We start from the raw sequence: 20,491 nt of genomic DNA on the forward strand, positions 1-20,491 counted from the left end.
CAGTTTAAACATTTGATATGATTTCTATGTTCTATTGCGAATAACATATGGGTTTATGAGATTTGCAAATCATTGCATTCTGTTTTTATTTACATTTCACACAGCTTCACAACTTTTTTGGAATAGGGGTTGTAAGTAGTTGAAGAGATTTGGTAATTGAAAGCACATCACACTGTAACCTTGCTTTAAGATGGGGGGAAAAAATCTGTAAAAGCCAAATGCCTTGGTTTAGCTTATTCTTCGATGAAGGGATTGAATTCACACCTCTGTGTCAGAGTGCAGAGGTTGTCTTCTTTCTTTCCTAAGTAAGATCGGACCTGTTATAAGTATGTCAGTATCTTATATATAACACATCTCCGGTTTTATCCACACAGCTTCTCCATCTTCTCCTTGTCTACCCACTTTGCTGCTTTTTAATCAGCTCATGCCCTTCAATTGGGAAGAGCTCAGCACTGACCTTGTTTAAAGTAAATCCAGTTTTTCATTTTTACGTGAATTCGTATCTAGGGCATGTTGTTAAGGAAGACCTTGGCATTCTGTTACAAAGTGGGAACATCAGAGTGGTTTATCTGGTGAACGCAATGACAATTTCTTAGATAAAAAAAAACTTTCCTTGCTCTGGCAGTAATAGCCACTGTATGGCCAAAAGTCTGTGGACACCTGACCATTATACTCATATGTGCTTTTTGAACATCCCTTTCCATATGTAGTCCCCCACTTTGTTGTTATAATAACCTCCACTAGTCTGGGAAGGCTTTCCACTAGATTTTGGAGTGTGGCTGTGAGCATTTTCTTCTTCATCTACAAGAGCATTAGTGATGTCTGATGTTTGATGAGGAGGCCTGGACTGCAGTCAGCATTCCAGTTCATCCCAAAGGTTTTCAGCTGGTTTGAGGTCACGGCTCTGTGCAGGCCACTCGCGTTCTTCCATTGCAGCCTTGGCAAACCTTGTCTTTATTTACCTCTCTTTGTGCACTGTGGCGTTGTCCTGCTGGAACATGTTTGGTCTAGACCCCTTAGTTCCAGTGAAGAGAAATTGTAATGCTACGGCATGCAAAAAAGACATCCTATACAATTATTTGCTTCCAAATTTGTGGCAACGGTTTGGGGAAGAACCACATATGGGTGTGATGGCCAGTTATCCACAAATTATGTTTGTCCATATAGTGTAGGTGCCACCCCCTGTCAATCCCAACAACACTGGCCAAAAGTGGACATCTGTAAACTCATGTATGCAGAAGAGGTCAGTTAGTGCTTTCCTTTGAGTGTGTTTAGCTGTCCTGAAACATAGCATGATCAGCATGTCATAGCATGATTTCCCCAGTTAGTAGCTGCTATGTGATAGGGGAGAGCTAGCTAGTGGGAGGGAACTGGCAAATTGGGTCAAAATATGGTAAAAATCCAACAAAGTGATCTGGATTCTTAATTTGATTTGCATATTTTTAATATTAACTTATTCTATTATTATGAAATGATTTTCATAGCTTGCATAAGCTTCCCTTAATTTCTGACAGCATTAATATCAGAACTCCAGCACAAATCTCAGACACCAAACATGTAACAACTGACAATTTACGTTGAAGCAAACATTTATTTCTTGTCCAAAATATCACTTTAAAACACAGTGGTAACAATATCTTTTATAGGCCAGACTGACTCAGTAATGGAAGTCTCAGGCCAGTCTGTACTCAACAGGAAGCCATCCTTTCCATCTAATAAGACCATAGCCAAGTGTACCCTCATGGTTTCCTGGTCACAGATGGCTGTAGCATTACACACAGCAGGTTTATGACTGGCCCCTCTCGGTTTGTAGAGACAAAGCAGCTCTGTTGTGGTTTGCATGCAACTAAAGATTTCATCTTTACAATCTGATGTACTAGGAAGGTATAAGATCTTTATCAGTGGTGCTATGAGCTTTGACATTACCCCGGTAGAATTCTGATGTTTAATGCAATTCAGTGTATGAAATTACTTAGTGATTAAGTTAGATTAAACACAATATACTCAATAAAACTGCCAATTTATTAGTTACAGCTACTATACAGTACATTTTGTAGTTATACAATTGTTTACTGTTCCTATGCACATTTTTCAGCTTCCTTCTAGACCATCCATCAGTCACCATATACTTGACATATATGTATCTTTGATGTGGTCTGGAGTAAAAAAAATCATTTCTAGTCCTATGATGTCCTTGAGATTCCAAGACCACAACCTTCATTCATCCATCTAGTCAGGGTCACAGGCTATCTGGAGACTATCCTGGGAACGCTGGGTGTAAGGTGTAAGGGAATACACCTTGGATGGGACGACAGTCAACTGCAAGGCACCATGCACACATTCATACCAGTTTAGGGGACAATTTAGTGTCGCCATGTCCATCGATGAAATCAATCAAGTTGTTTACATAAAGAAAAACTGTGCAGTCTATCATTGTTGTAGCACTGTGTTAGAGATGTAAGCACTATGTACTTTGACCTGAATCCCATTTCAAATTAAATTCAATGATGGTCTCGGCTCATAAACACGGTAAAGCCTGGAAGCTTGCATTCTAATTGAGAGGTAAACCAAGGCCTTATAGGTCTTAAGAGGCAAGTAAATGGCACCCTGAATGTAATAAATGAGCTATGAGGATGCACCATTCTGCACTTTAAAAACCACAGGTGCTGAAATCAGCAGGATGAGATCAAGTGGGGCTACTGTGAGACTACATCACTTTGCTGACTGGTAACACAATCCAGTATCATCCTTATGTCCCTTGCAATTGTGTCTGAGAACAGTATGTTTTTTCACAACATCATTATCCATTCAGCATATTATAAACACAATAGGAGCATAATCAAATTCTTCATTCAGATAAGTGTCTTGATTCACTTAAAAGAGAAATAACTGTTTATGTTTTAGAAGTAATATTTACACTGCCATGATTAAAAACCTTTTGTCCATTTCATGCTTATGTCTTGTTAAGACTCATTAAATATTTACAATATTTGTTCATTCATTCATTTTCAGTAACTGCTGTATCCTGGGCAGGGTTCATGTGGATCTTCAGCTTATCCTGGGAACACTGTGGTGTGAGGTGGGAATACACCTTGGATAGCCTGTATTCCACCAATTCAGCTTAGACACACACACACACACACAAACACAAACACACACAAACACAAACACACACACACCAACACACACACACACACACCAACACACACACCAACACACCAACTTTCTGAGACCAAATACAGCTGTACATTATTATATTATTTTGAATATAGGAAGATGAAGTATTTTGAAATTTATAGGTGCTTATATAACTCCACATGCAGATGCACAGAACGAAATGATGTTACGGTCTTGGGTGGTGTTGGAAAAATATTCTTCATAGGCTGAGACCAAAACAAGACAAGTAAAAGTTTATGACAGGTCAGAGACCATTTGTAGTCTCAAGACTGGTCTCAAACCCAAGACTGGTTTCGAGTACCACAACACTACGTAGCTTTATACAAAATTAATTGAATTGAATACTTTCATGTCACTCAGTATCACATAATGGAAAATCAATGATATATAATTGCAACAGTTAATTTTTCCCTCAATAAGTTTAAATTTAAGTTTTTCCCTTCAATAAAGTTGACTCTGGAATTATTTGTACCCTTCATGAAAATGACCAAAAATGAATAACACTTGCAATGGGTGATATAATCTGTACAGGTTTAAAACAATCATTTTCAGCCTTGCCTGTTTATGTCTAACACATGGGTGGAAACAAACTGTTTTAGACATTAGAATTTTTTTAAACATGGCTCCAAATAGCTCTGAAAATGACAACCTGTCTCTTAAATAAGCATTCCATTAAAACTCCAGGACCGTGTAGCGCTGAAGTGTTAGTCTCAGATGGGTAACCTTTTGTTAAAGGTTAGAAATTCTTCCAAATGACAAATGAGTTGTATATATTTTTTAAAAAATATATTGACTCAGTCCAAGAGTGTTGCCCTTTTATCCCAATGAGGCTTTTCTGGATGTTCGGCAAATACTTGTTTGGTCTCCATCGTGGATTTATGGTTACAAATGGTGCAGGTCTATCAGACACACCATAAGGGGATTGAAGACAGATGACAACTTTGCAAACTCAAACTTTTAGTGGTCAAGGTATACGTTTTCATATTTTCTTTTTTTGGTTGTTACACAGCGTATGTATTTCTCAATACAATCAGCGTAATTGTGCCGTTCCAATACACTCCTATCACAAGTATGTTCAATTAGGTTTTTTTTGTCCTTATTTAACCTTTAATACTTATAGAATCAGTCCAAATTAACCTATGACTTAATTGAAACTTTTACATTTTTTTATTTTACATATATAAAACATTTATCAGTGTCTTTTAGCACTCAAGATGAGGTTTTCAAACCTTAGTCTGATGTCTGAACTTCACATATTTCTATTTTCAGATGCGAGCATGTGGTTTTATTGCTTTTTGCACAGCTATATTTAGGACAGTGCTGCTCATATACTGATGTCAGAAGAGATATTATTGTCTCACACAAAAGTGTCAGTGCTATATAGAGAGCCATTAAAGCAACATGTTACACCATTCTAAGTAAATACATAAAAAAAAATCCAAACATAAGCAGAGTTGACTACTTTAGTACAAAGCTGGAAGTGTCACTGGGTGCTATTACCTATTATATTAGAAGCCCCACAGGTCTGCTCTGCTCTTGCCATGCTTTTGTGAGTTAAAAAGTCCATCAAAAAGCCATTACAGCTGCAGGGAAGCAAGATGAGTATGACGCTCTTGGCAAAAAAAGGGCCAGCAGAAATTGTCCCATCTATCATAATTACACTTATTGCATGCCACTGTGAGGGGCCAGGGGACCAAGCCCCTTGGCTGACCTGGAGTAGGCTACATGGACACTGAAATCTCTGGGTGGTGTAGGGACTTAGGCATTAGACATGTTTTAGAGTATCTGTGTTAGGAAAGGTGTATTATATGAGTTATAATGGCTTTGGGGATACTTCTTTTTATTTGTGAGAATGTACTGTTTATTCCCAACAACACCTGCCTTTCCATTGATCCCTCTGCAACTATTAGAGCAGGGGTCATCAACTGGCAGACTGCAGTTGGAAAGGAATACTTTGGAAATCCTGTAGCAGAGCTGCTGAATGTATGAAAACAATTTTCATATTTTCAATCTATGTTGCATCCAATCACATGCCTTTATGTAAATTATTTTGCTGAAGGTAGCTCATCAGACCAGAGACTATTTATAGGGGTAGACACATTTTGTCAGAAAATTTAGAGTTTTTAAAGACTTTCCATTTTATTTACCCTGTAGATTACAGAAAGGTTGATGTGATATTTAAAGTTGATTGGACAAATAATATTTTTTATTTATATATGTTTTTAATTTATTTCTTTTTTTCAAAGTTTATTCTCTCAGTGTCATATTCTATGATGTTAGTCAAAAGTGGCACATTACTACACAACAACAACAAAAAAAACCGTCAGATTGTCTTACTCATAGGAGTGTATATAAACCGATAAGCCATAAGATTAAAACCACCTGTCTAATATTGTCTAGATCCCCTTTGTGCCACCAAAACAGCTCTGACTTGTTGAGGCATGGACTCCACAAGACCACTGAAGGTGTTCTGTGGTACCTGGCACCAAGATGTTAGCAGCAGATCCTTTAAGTCTTGTAAGTTGCGAGGTGGTAGCTTCATGGATCGGACTTGTTTGTCCAGCACATCCCAGGAATGTAGAGGCTGAGTCAACACCATGAACATGTTCTTTATGTTCATCAAACCATTCCTGAACAATTTTTGCAGTGTGGCAGGAGGCATTATCCTGCTGAAAGAGGCCACTGCCATTAGGGAATATCATTGCTATGAAGGGATGTACTTGGTCTGCAACAATATTTAGGTATGTGGTACGTGTCCAGTTAACATCCACATGTTTTATATATATATATTTTATTAAAAAAAGTAACTGTTGTCACCGTTAATTCATGTTAAGCAAGTCAAGTAAGGAATTTTATGTAACTGGAATGACACAAATTTAGGTTGGATTCAAGAAATACCTCACAGACAAGATTATGTACCAATCCTTCATGTTTTTTGTTTTTTGGTGTAACATTTAAAAGGCAATTAGGACATAAAGTTTAGTATTATAAATGTGTGTTATTCCCAGCATGGATGTTGTAGTCATAACAATAGGCCACTTAATATAAAAGTGTGATACATTGTGCTTCCCTTTACGCCTGACAGTGAAAAAATGTCCTCAGCGTGAGCCACAGTGGGTAGTGGGCTCGGGATGTGACTGATGTAGATGTCAGCACTGTGCCATGAATCCCTCATGATCCATAGCTTTTTCACCTGCTGCCATCTGTATAGCCCCTCACCCGGGGCCACCCCAACTGAGGGACGCCAAGCATCCATGGAGATGGTTATTATTAATGACGACCATGCACCATGCTGGAAAACATGGAGATGAAATAGTGTGTGAAATCCACACCTGTTTGCAGTAGCAGAGGTGCTGTGGATCCTTCCCCAGGACCACCTGACCCGGGAGTTTGCCGGGAGGTCGGATCTTATTGGTGAACACAGAGAGATGGGAGTCTAGGCATCAATCTTTGAGATGACAGCTGGAGAGAACTACTGAGGGAATATGACTAATGAGAACAAAAGTCTGAGGGTCTATCACTTAGAATAAGTTTAGAAGTTTAGAAGGCTTGATTCAAAACACTTTCTCAAAATAGTTTACCTGATGCTAATCTGTTCAGCTCACAAACACACAGCAGTGTTACAACATTTTACAGCTTTAAAGGAATCATGTACTGAAAATTAAAATATACACAATTTTCCACCTACCCTAAATGTTTTAACTAGCTGAGACATGTTTGGTGTCTGATATTGCTTTCATTTTGCACCAGAGCTGTAAGTCTAATAAGTCTAAGAAGGAAGAGAAGTATATCTCAAACAAATACTGTATGTAAAATTATCTAAATATGATTTAGGTTTAGTACACACAGTATGACTGTAATTTAAAAACATCCATACATTAGCCTCATATTTCCAGTGCATGACTAAAAATGAGTGTAGAATATAACAGTAGTCAAACAATAAACATTTGGCCAGATGTGGAAAATTGTCTCTTTTTGTTTTCTTAACTATTCTTTTATACAACAGTTAGTTCCAGTTCACTAATCTGATTGGACGAGAGTGCTTATGTATAGTATGATGTCACTGGGACATTTTACTCTGCATATCACTCTACTTGCATGTGTTTGCCACGTGAAATTCCAATTCTAGCAACAGCCCCACTGAAAGCCTTACTACAGTAAAGTTTATAGTTACTTTTAATGTTGTAGAATATCCACAAAACAAGTAAGTTCCTGTGATCGCTTACATTATAGCAGCAATAAACAGTCATTCCTTCACCAGGTTCTTATTTCCCCTTTCTCTTGACGTTAATAAGACAAATAATTGACAGAAATTGCTTCATCCTGAAGACTGTCTCATAGTACAAAACTTATACACTGTTACACAGCCACAACCTACAAAATATATTCAGATTTAGAAATGTGTGTGACATTTCCATCACTGATGCATAAGTGTTTATTAAAGTACACTAAATATCACTCTTTTCTTTGGATCTGACAGAGAGAAATTCTCCTATAGGTTTGAGTGGCAGCGGGCTTGAGCTGTGACTGATTTAGCTGTAATCCTTCATTTCTCTGGTTCTCCTTCCGCCTCTTAACATTATTCCATGGCACTGAATAAACATACCCACATCTGTCAGCACAATCTGTTTGTTCCTTCTCGGTATAAGAAATAGAGGCTCATTTTTGGATCATATTTTTAAACAGAGAGAAATATAATCATATTATGGTAAGTGACGGTCTCTCACAGCCTCAGAAAGGATGAAAAAAGGAATAAAATAATGATTTAATTCTCCTTTCAAATGAGCAGGCTATTAACAAAGGTATCACATAATCAACAGTATGACAGTGGATATTAATAAAAGTTTTTTTTCCCTTTAAAGCCTTTGTAGGCTCACAAATGTTAATGCATTTTCCTGGGCAGGGTGATATTATGGGCACTTCATGGATCATTAGACATCAAAGCACATAATGTTTCTAACCTTAAGCAGTGCAATATTGCAATATTTCATGGGAGAGGATTCATTTTAATGATGCAAAACTGGAGGCTGTGGGAGAAGATGACTAAATTGAACTTTGCTTCTCTGAAGGTATGGGATAATATGCTGCATTATTAGACTTATAGACTTGTCATGACACGTGGCAGTTAAGGTCATTTTCAAGGACAGCTTAAGGCCTATTATTATTATTATTAGTAGTAGTAGTAGTAGTAGTAGGAGGAGGAGGAGTATTGGGTCCAGAATTAACACATAATCTTTGTCTTTTCTCCTTGTTCTGTCCTCAATTTCATTTGCTAATGTTGTTTTTCTCTCTTTTCCCCAATCTTGTTCTCATTAGAAAGCTTTAGATAGCTTTGTGAATCAATAGATTTGAGGAATTGCCTTACTATGTGGTACATGAGTCCAGTCAAGTGGTACTTAAGATTACTGCCTCCAGACTACCAGCTACCATCAAAATCTTTCAAAATGCTGTGTAGGTAAAAGATCTCCTCCAATATGCTGACAAAGAGATGTACAAACACAGCCTCTTGACACTCAGTGTTATGTAGTACATATGAAGGAAAGATCCCCACATAAGAGGGGAATGATTTCTGCGGAGAATAAAACATTTGAGTTGGACCCCGTGTGTTACATTTTCCCCTAAAACACTTTTCACCTTGTCAATACACAAGAAATACACTAGTGCGTCCAATTGACCACTGGACGGTGGACTGGGTTCTATATGAACACCAGTAAAATCAGAAAAAAAGGCATAGTGAAAGATATAAAAGGACAGAACTAAAACACACACACACACACACACACACACACACACACACACACACACACACACACACACACACACACACACACACACACTGTTATGGACAGTAACAGGTCAAATCTACAACTCTATACTGGTTCTTTGGTTTGACCCATGAAAGATCTACACTAGAGTGCTCCAAACTCTATTCCTTTAGAAAGCTGTGAACACTTAATTATTCAAATAACTCTTGGAAGTACCCATTTTTCTATGGGTGCATGAATTAGTGAAGCAGGGAACATTTTAAGCAATCTTAGATTTTTGTATAATGCTTTTATCCTGAATATTAAAAATGTCCTGAATAAAGGACAGAATAATGGAGTGCAGGGGTAGTGCATAACCGAATATTATTAGAATAAAATATGGCATTGGAGAGGGAGCTTATTCTAGTTTGAGAATTATAATTAACACATTATTCATTAAATTAAACTTTTTTGTTAATCATTTTTATTAGTCCCCTGTACATATATATCTCTTCTGCAAAGGAGACCTGGCAAAGAATTTAGTAGTACATTTGAAATAATTGCTGTAATTTCTGCAATAAATGCTGTGTTCAAACCAATATAATACTTTAGTACTGTGTTTTACTGTTCAGTACAGCCTCTTTTGTATTCTAGGAAAAATTTTATTGATTACAGTTACAGTTGGGGAAATAAGTATTGAATGCATCAACATTTTTTTCAGTAAATATATTTCCAATGAGGTGATTCACATGTAATTTGGACATCAGTATTAACTCAAGAAATCCGGAAATATAAAGAATTAATGTGTAATAAAGTGGAATGACACAGGAATAAAGTATTCAACACGCTAAGAGAAAGCAGGGTAAGGCAAGGTAAGGTAAAGCAAGGTAAGGCAAGGAACCAGCTGAAATCCATAAGTAATTATACCACCTATCTGTGCAAATAAATATCAGCTGGGTTAGTAAATTGATGGGCTATAAAAAGGCGTTTTTGTTACCAAGGTGTCACACAAGAAACATCTCATGATGAATAAAAGCAAAGAGCTCTCCCAAGGCCTTCAGAACCTTATTGTTGCAAAACACATCGATGGAATCAGATACTGACGTATTTCAAAACTTCTGAATCCTCTAGTAAGCACTATTGGGGCCATTATCCACAAGTGGAAGCAACGTCACTCTGCCATCAACCGGCCACGCACAGGAACTCCTCGCAAGGTTTCTGACCAGAGAGTTAGAAGAGTAGGCAGAAGGGTCGCCCAATAGCCAAGGACCACTCAGAAAGAGCTCCACTTGAAATCAGCAGGTGCCATGGTCACAGAAAAAACAACAGGCAATGCACTCTACTGCTCACGCTCACCTCACAAGACTCCATTACTAAAGAAAAGGCATGTCGAAGCTTGTTTAAAGTTTGCTGCAACTCATTTGAATAAGCCTATGAAATACGGGGAGAGTGTAGTCTGGTCACATGATAGCAAAATGGAACTTTTTGGCTATCATACTACACACCATGTTTGGAGAAGAAATGGCACTCCACATCACCTTAAAACACTATACCAACAGTGAAGTGTGGAGGTGAAAGCATCATGGTGTAGGGCTGTTTTTCATCACATGGTACTGGCAGAATTCATATAATTGAAGAAACAATGAACGGAGCCCTTTACCGGAAGATTCTTGAGAAGAATCTGCTGCCATCCACCAGGATGAAGATGAGATGTGGGTGGACCTTCCAGCAGGACAATGATCCAAAGCATACAGCAAAGGAAACTCTCAATTGGTTTCAGAGAAAAAAATCAAGGTGCTAGAATGGCCCAGTCAGTCACCTGACTTTAAATCAACTGAACAAGGTTTAAAGACAATATGTTTAGAAGAATGGGCCAAAATCACACCTGAATACTGTAGCAGTTTAATTTCTTCATACAGAAGTGTCTTGAAGCTGTCATTACAAACAAAGGCTTCTCTGCTAAGTATTAAATAAATTTCAGTTAGCATGTTCAACACTTTTTTCCTGTGTCATTCCACTTTATTACACATAACTTTAATGTTGTGAATTCTTTCCAGATTTCTTGAGTTAATACTGATGTCTGGTGAAAATTTCATGTGAGTAGCCTCATTGGAAATATATTTACTGAAAAAAATGTCGACATGTTCAATACTTATGTCCCCCACTGTATACTGTGGTGGCTGTAATGTAATAGCACAGTAAAACATGCAGTACCATTAGCATGACTATAAAACTAGACACCAAAAGCATTTACCTGAAACAGTAAAGGAACCACTTTCATTTTGTCCCCCAATTATTTTTCATGCTTTCATAATTTTTTCATCTAGTTATTTTAGTACAGCAAGGTAAATCCAAATGAGCAAAGTTAGACTAGCTTACTTACTTCCTGTTTTGCCCTCTGTGTTATTCAGGTCTTTGACCCATTGATTATGCCACATTTCTTATTACGCTCATTCGTTTTAGTAGCTTTCCTATTGTGCAGTTTGAAATTAGATTTTTTATTTTTATTTTTTGTAAACTGAATGAAATATTTGTGTAATGTATAGAAGCGGGATGCAGGATGCGTTTTATTAAAGGCAATCCTTTAAACGTTGTCAAAAATCTAAGCAGAGTTCAGGGCACAGGCAGACAGCAACAAACTAGAATGATCCATAGTCATAAGATGGAGAACACAGGTGAGGGTTAAACCCTGGAAACGCTACACAAGTATCAACAACCTCAAGCACTAAGGAGTTATGACTTAGACTTAACATCATGAATGGACAATAAGACATGGTTAAGAGACAAAGATACACAGCAGCATGGTATACTGTACATCGACAAACTAATCAATGAGTTAACAGAACATTGGACACAGTAGGATAATGCACCAATGACAGGACGGGGTCATTTCTAGGTCACCATTTAAATTTAAGTAAATTTGTGATATTGACCATGTTAACTCTTTTTTTTTCTTGAGTCTTTTCCCTTCCATTGTCGACACTCACTTGGATTTTAATCTATTATTTTAATCTATCTATTATATTATTTTAATCTATTATCTATCCTTAGGTTTTACACAAACTTGTGGAGTCTGTGAGCCAGCTTGAGTATACACTGTCAAACAAAAAAAGGGGACATACCAAATACTAGGAAAATCTGAAATTCATGTAAATATTTCTAAGATTCTACTCACTGAAGTTATTGCAGATTATATAATTTGTAATGAAAACTATTGTCCATCCATCCACTTATGATACGGCTTAATCATACACAGGGTTGCAGGAAGCCTGGAGACTATCCCAGGGTACTTGGGGCAGAAGGTGGGTGACAACCTGGATGGGGTGCCAACCCATTTGCTCATTACAGACAATTTGGGAATGCCAGCACATTGGATTGGGGGAGGAAACCAGAGTACCCTGAGGAAACTCTGAAGCACAACAAGAACATGCAAACTCTGTGCACATGTGGTGGAGGCAGGATTCAAACCCCCAATCCCAGAGGTGGAAGGCAACCGTGCTAACCACTAAGCCAATGTGCCCCCAAAAAACTCAGATTGTTCTACTACTGTAGATTTGGGAATTAATAAATAAATTGGAGTGGAGTTCTTTTGTTTTTTTTTATTTTTTTTAAATATTTTTTTATATTAATATACTGTTATCAATATGTAGAATTGCAATTATACAGTTTTGCACTTTAATTAAAAATACAGTGCAATGTATTAATGGTACATTAGTGTAAACAAACATTACAGTATGAATGCTATAAATATTATTTACAGCCGCTACCTGCTTGCCAATCATTTCAGTCAAAACATGTACAGTACATTGATTCATATCCCATAGACTTTACGCTGATTTCAAATTCTTTAAACACAACACAGTCAGAACATCTTTAGGTCATTACAAATTTTTCCTAAATGAGAATCTGCATAAAATTGCTTTGCAAATAACAGTATATACCAATGACTAAGCCATTGAGTGGAAAGAACAGGCCAATTAACTTTGCAGTACAAAATGCAAGGATGAGTGAAGACTCCCTAATTTGTAATGGACCTTAAAATAAACTTTAATGTTGTGTGACACTGGAATAACTAATATAGTGTATGAACAAGTTGACGCATTCATTTAAAAAAAAAAGCTCAGCAAAATCAAGAAAAGGCAATAATGTAGCCCCCATTAGTGTATGAAAAATATGTGAACAAATAAATTTCACCTAATGCGTGTTTGCAAAGCACAACCCCGCCATCACATTCTGTATCCCGTGAAATAATAATTAATGAAGCAGTTAATGCAAGTGTCACAGGTTCCGTTTCCTTCTCAGTTCCTCTGCCTCTTCTGAGTTGGCACTGTAATTATTGTCTTAACACTCCAGACGGATTATTTTTACCTCACAAGAATTCCGTGGGGTGTTTTCACTTGTTCAAGAATTTCACTTAAATGTCAAAGTCTGCTGACTTCATCTGGTGCACACACCAGCCATGTTGAGTAAAACTCTAAAGGCTTTTCAAGTGTCAGTTTGACATCACCTCTTGTCCCTGTTAGACGCCTGGACTGACACCAGCATACCATGATGAAGGATATTATGCAAATGCTAAATTCCCATAACGGAAGCATGTCATTGTTGGGTGTCATTGCTGCAGAAGAGTTCGTTATTACTCATAAATTCAAATGAGTCATCTATAGCACCAATGGAATGATCAAATTATGGATATCTTCCGGATATTTAATCTGTTTTCAATGAAATCTTCAGTGGAAAGAATATTCTTTGCTTTGTCCTTGCCAGGGAGCAACCTTATTTCCTATCATAACTCAAGCTTTCATTGCATACAATAACAGAGTACAGTAGAAGGACAGGAATCTTATAACCTCATCATCTCTGGCATTTATTTGGTCATTGTGCAAACATTTGATCCAGTGACCTTGCACTTATGGGTTTGAGGTACCACCGACATCATGCTTGCTAAATGTTATTAAACCATAATACTGAAATACAATTTGAAATTCTGATTGCTCAGAAGGTGTTGATGAATGTTCCAGTGCTGGCTGTGATTCAAATGACAGGTTTGTATTAATGTGCTTTTTCTAATATGTTATTGTTTCTATAGTAACAGCTCATTCACAGGGATTTGTATACCAGACACTTTACACAATCTAAGGCTAATAATAACCGAATTAAAAAGCATGCTGTGCTTTAACCAGTCCCTCAAGGATTTAGCGATTTTTGCAGTCGCATAAATAAATGCAAAATCAAGGAAACTTCACAATATTTGGTGGAGCTTGCAATTTTTCAAAATTGACACCGATTTTTTTTTTTTCCCCAGATTTGGGCCAAGACGCATTGTGTGACATCGTCACAATGCGACATGTGATGTCATCAAAACGCACATTCATCCAAAGCCCTTAGATAATAGCACACCCTGTTGTGTTTTGTTACTTATATCTTTACTTGGTGAAATTCTTCTCCAAATTGCAGAAATCTCTGAATATAAAGGAAAATGGATCATATTTGTTTAGTTTAAACATAAGGCATCTGAATAGTGCAAATTGGATGCACAATGTCAGTTTCAAAATTATCGACAAACCTACAATTAATATTGGGTAATGCCTCCCCTGGAAAGCACTGAGGTTCTTTCTGTAATGTCTTTATTCTTATGTTTTGCGCCTCTCAACTGCTCTCCTCAATTAAACATGGGTGAATCCAAAGACTGACATGTCCACTGCAAAAAAAAGTTACAAACTAATAAATCTCAAGGTCCTTTCAGGTTGTTGAAAATGAGCCTAGTGCGCAGAGATTTCATATCCTAACATATCTGTACCTGTTATTACTTAATATAATCTTAAAGGGCTGTCTATTTGGCTGTCAGCTGTACCATTAAATTCATAGTGTTTTATGTTTTATCTAGGCTTAAGATTGTACTTTTACTGGTTTTATTGCATTAATTTGGTAACTTTAATAGTCTATAGCTGCTGATAGCCTGAAGTGACAGTACTATGTATATGATGGTCTGGGAAACCATATACATAGTGAAAATTTTCTACTATTTATAATTCTGAAAACCAAAAGTTGGGACAGTATGGAAAATGCTAATAAAAATAAAGAGGAGTAATTTGTAAATGTACTTTGTGTTGACTGTATATATAAATACAAGGTATTTGATGTTTTACCTAATAAACTGCTTTTTTGAAGATGGACATTTATTTTGAAATTGATGCACAACACGTTCCAAAAAAAATTGGGACGGGGCAATTTAGGACTAATAGCAACGTGACAAGTTGAAATAAGAAGGTGATGTGAAACAGGTGAGGCAATCGTCTAAACATAGTATAAAAGGAGCCTCCAAAAAAGGTCCCAGTCTTTCAAGAGCAAAGATGGGTCGAGGCTCGCCAATCTGCCAACAGATGCATTAGCGAATAATCCAACACTTTGAGAACAACATTCCCCAAAGACAAATCGGTAGGATTTGGGGCATTTCAACTTCTACCGTGCACAATATAATTAAAAGATTCAAGGAATCCGGCCAAATCTTGGTGCGTAAAGGGCAAAACTGAAAACCACTTCTGAATGCGTGTGATCTCCGATCCCTCAGATGTCACTGTCTTAAAAACTGTCATGAGTCTGCAATGGATATCCTGACATGGGCTCAGGAATACTTTGGTAAACCTTTGTCAGTCAACACCATTCGCCACTGCATCCACAGAGGCAAGTTAAGGCTTTACTATGCAAAGTAGAAGCCATACATCAACACTGTCAAGAAGCACCGCCGACTTCTCTGGGCTCGGTCTCATCTGCGATGAACAGTAGCACAGTGGAATGGTTTTTTGTGGTCCGACGAGTCAACATTTCAAATAGTTTTTGGACAAAACAGCTGTCGTATTCTCCGGGACAAAGAGGAAAAGGACCATTCAAGCTGCTAGCATGGTCCTGACCTGTCTCCGATTGCGAATGTGTGGCGCATTATGAAGCGCAAAATAAGTTAATGAAGCCCCGTACAGTTGCACAGCTGAAGAAATGCATAATGGATGAATGGGGGAAAATTCCACTTGCTAAACTTAACCAACTGGTGTCTTCACTCAGCGACCAAACACTTAATGATTGTTATTAAAAGAAAAGGTAATGTTACACAGGGGTAAAAAGTCGACTCTCCCAACTTTTTTGTAGTGTGTTGCAGTCATCAGATTTAAAATGTGTAAATATTTTCAAAAATAAATTAAATTCACAAAGTAAAACATCAAATAGTGTGTTTTCAATATAGTACAGGGTAAACTGAATTTTCAAATGACTCTTTTTGGTTGTTTTTTTTGCATTTTCCATACTGTCCCAACTTTTTTCGGAATTGGGGTTGTATTTTTCTTTTGTGTCTCAACCACATGTAAAGATATAGCATATTAAAATATGTTTACCGCCAAAAGAGAAAATCACATTTAAAGATTCAGTTTCAACTTTCCTTTGCCAAATGTCAGTTTGATAGAACTGACATTTTGACAGCTAGGATCTGATGACAAACTGTAATCATTAGGTTTATATTTGTTTCAGTATAACATGTAGGCTATTGCTAATGTTGCTTTATGATAACTGTTTAAAATTAGACAGCAGTCTTACCCAGCCTGGCTCTACAGGAAAGATTAAAAAGTAAAATAAATACATAAAAATTGCACTTCTGTTGCTTTTGTTGTCACTGCTGTCATTGAATGAAAATATAGATAATCAGCTATCCCAATGAAGACACGCTGAACTTCAATTGTGGTGGTTGACTGGTATAAATATAAAACCCAATTAAACTTCACAAAATTTTTAATTTTGCACTTTATATTGTTTTTCACTGTATACCAGTCATGTACATAATATTTTAATAGATATTGACACTACCCAGCTGCTACCCCACCCTTTTCTCATTACAGTACTTAATATAACCTTTGTGTATGACTTTTGGGAGATAATGCATGTGCACTTGCTGAGCCCCATGGTTTCCCCCCACAGAAGTCATCTTAACCATTATGTTGACATGAAAGACAAGCATTAAATTTGTTTTTATTCTTTGTTTTATTTCTTGTACAAAATACTACACCGCAATTCTGGCATTGTGTCTGCCATTTGTCCATAATGTTCTTTTCCATTTGTTTTCTCAATAAAGAAGGCCTGATGAATAAATTAAATAAAAAAAAAAAAACCCAACAGATTAATCAGAGCAGCAAAAGCCTCACAAAAAGTCCCAGAATGAAAAAAAGCCAAACCAGTTTTTAGACATGAGAAGGTCTTTATGTTTTTTATTTTATCTTATGGCATTTGGCAATTGCCCCTGTCCAGAGTGACTTACATTCATCTCATTTACACATTTGAGCAGTTGAGGGTTAAGGGCCCAGAAGTGGCAGCTGGGCAGTGCTGGGATTTAAACTCAACAACATTCCAACATCTTAACAACTAAGCTACCACTGTCCTTACAGTCGTTTAAGGAATCTGGAAACTTATATTTTAAAATTTTTATACAAGCTATGGCAAAGTTCATATTTGTAAAAATTCAATTGATTTTCTGCTTATGAGACGCACGTTCAGACATTTGTTTGTACAGATTATCACACACACATTATATCTATCTATCTATCTATCTATCTATCTATATATATATATATATATATATATATATATATATATATATATATATATATATATATATATATATATATGTATATATGTGTGTGTGTATATGTATAATCAGTAAAGGATTATATTTCATCAGTAATCTACTCAACACAGTATCCTGATCAATGTATATGGGCCTTTGTGATCTGGCGCAGACATAAAGTCAAATAATTCAGAGAGCAATAATCTGAATTCCAATTTTGTCCTATGCAAGATTGATTCTCCAGTGCCAGTAAGGGTGTGTGTGCTGTGAATGAGCAATTTCCATTCACTCACTATGTTCTAGCCAAAACAGAGAGAATTGGTGCATTTTATCTGATTAACTGAAAAGCACACTAAAGCTCTGAAAATGGGTACTTATAGTGTTTAACAAATACAGAGAATTAATGGCATTAGCACATTTCAGACACACATTCTGAGGTCAGTATTAATGTCTTGGTAGTGTTACATTCTTTCTACAATCCTAACACTGAATACTTAGCACTTTACTAAGCTTTATGACAAACACACCAGGTTGCTAAGTTGTTTTTAAAATCGCAAGGGTCCATTACCAGAAATGTATCCCATCCTAATGTCGTTATAACTTCAGGATTCATATTTCATGACATTAGCTTGTTAAACTTGTTGGACAGCATATAAAGGTGATGTAGACAAAGTTTGGGACTTGGGATAGATGCATCATTAGAGGCTGGCTGACCAGCTTGACTATTATGAATGACCACTAATTGCTAAAGAGCAAGGAAATACATTTATAATAGGTTTAAGCGTCAACTTAAAACACAGACTCAGCACTTCAAAGTGCATTATTCTGGCCGTGCCATGTTAGACGGGGAAAATAAACAAGCAGCAAATAGATTTTACAAGATAATCTGATAAAGTCTCTTCCTTCCTGGCGTGCTCGATAAATCGAAATGCAAAATACTCTGAATACTACATTTGATTAGACTGAAAAAGCGCTGACGAGGGTGCTTTTAACGCATTATCAGTTTGGTGTGACCACCACCGAGAACATCTCGTGAGGCAAAGCAATTAGTGTTAGAATTCATCTTGGGTTTTCATTTCTTGCTGCCCACGGTGGCAGGGAGCTTACGGGAACTCCCGTGATTCAGCTCTTGGCCCCTGTCTGCCCAGATTTAGTGCGCTGTTGGGTGTTTTTCAACACATCATGTGCTCGACCTCTTGGGTCACATTCTGACAAGGCAATTCAGCGCTAATTATCTGCCGCACCGTTCACCTGGCCTATGGTCTATTTCTCTCTTTCTCCTTACAGGCCTGGATTAATTCAAAATTTCCTTCCATGTCTTAGCTTTGGTGTTACAGGATTGGTAATATTATTTGCATGGTTTTATGAGGCCATTTTGTCCCAACCCATTTAAGTTGTCTAAGTGTTTTCGAAAAAATCCTGGGTGTCTGTTTATAATAATGTTTACAAACAGTCCTAGATCCTAATCATTCTGCCATGATTCAAATTTATAAGCTGGAATAGAGATGATTAATTCACATCCTCTTCTAACACAAGTAATCCATGTTATTATATTACAATGATTAAAATGCATTAACATGGCTTTATTCTTAGTACCGTAGATGACTCAGCTGTGGAAAAAAGGCCCCGGCTCTGGCAAGGGTGCTGGATCTGGAAACTGGGCTTGTATTTATAGCATTCCCATGTACCCTTACAGCGTAATTTCCACCCTCAGGCTCCTACGCCATGTGATGTCTCATTAGTGTACTACTTCCCACATACTCATGCTGTTTCTCCTGTAGTGCATCACTGCTACAGGTTGTGAGAGGTCATAAGTACTGTCAGAAGTAGAAATGCTATTTTGCTCTGCTCACATTCTTCAAGCTGCAGTTCCTAAAGATTGCTTAATCCATTAGGGAGGGAATTAGAGAGCTGTGTTTCCTAAATGACCTTTAATTTTCATAAAGAAAGCATTTAAGATTTTAAATCTTCCTCATTGGTTGTATAGTGCTCTGGGGAAATGGCTTGCTGCACTATAATAAAAGCATGCTATATTGAGAGTGTCATATTCATTGATGTAGCCTAATAGGCGACTATTAAGCATTGAATATTATTCCATAATGAGACACTGCATTATAAGGAGGAGTTCTCTAAGCAGTTGGGCTAATTAGACATGCATGTGATGCATGCATCGGTGATCTCAGCACCACATTTGTTAATTGAATCTTTTATAATTGATGCTCAATGAAGAGGTTTTTACTTTCTTCCTGTGTAAACATTGTTTTCTCCAATAAAGAGTGCAGGTGGTCAGAGGGGTTGAAGCAGGAGGGAATAAACAAACCCCAGGAACTTGGCAGGGCCTCAAAGTGTGTGTGTGTGTGTGTGTGTGTGTGTGTGTGCGCGTGTGTGTGTGTGTGTGAGTGAGTGAGAGAGAGAGAGAGAGAGAAATCAGGAGAGCAGGATTAAATTCTGACCATGTGGAAGTCACACCTAAGGCCAAACCCAGCTGATGTGTGTGAAGCTAAGTTTGACCTTCTTTAGCCTCAACATTGTCTTGTTTTCCACTTACTATAGCAACCAACACAAGTTTCTGACCCATGGAGTCATCTGTCATTATGATGCACACACACACACACACACACAACATGCTGTTGTTGTACATTCTGGTGCTCATAATTACTCTTGAAGTGGATTTGATCCCTTTATGCTTGCAATTAGTACCAACAACAACTTTCATTGTAGAAAAGCACGTTTCATTTTAAAACGCCACATAATATATTTATATTGGGGCGGCTGTGGCTCAGGTGGTAGAGCAGGTTGTCCACTAATCGTAGGGTTGGTGGTTCGATTCCCGGCCCACATGACTCCACATACCGAAGTGTCCTTGGGTAAGACACTGAACCCCAAGTTGCTCCCAATGGCAAGTTAGCGCCTTGCATGGCAGCTCTGCTACCATTGGTGTGTGAGTCTATGTGTGAGTGGGTGAATG

This window comes from Ictalurus punctatus, chromosome 10 (genome assembly GCF_001660625.3).
Source record: "Ictalurus punctatus breed USDA103 chromosome 10, Coco_2.0, whole genome shotgun sequence".
Lineage (NCBI taxonomy): Eukaryota > Metazoa > Chordata > Actinopteri > Siluriformes > Ictaluridae > Ictalurus > Ictalurus punctatus.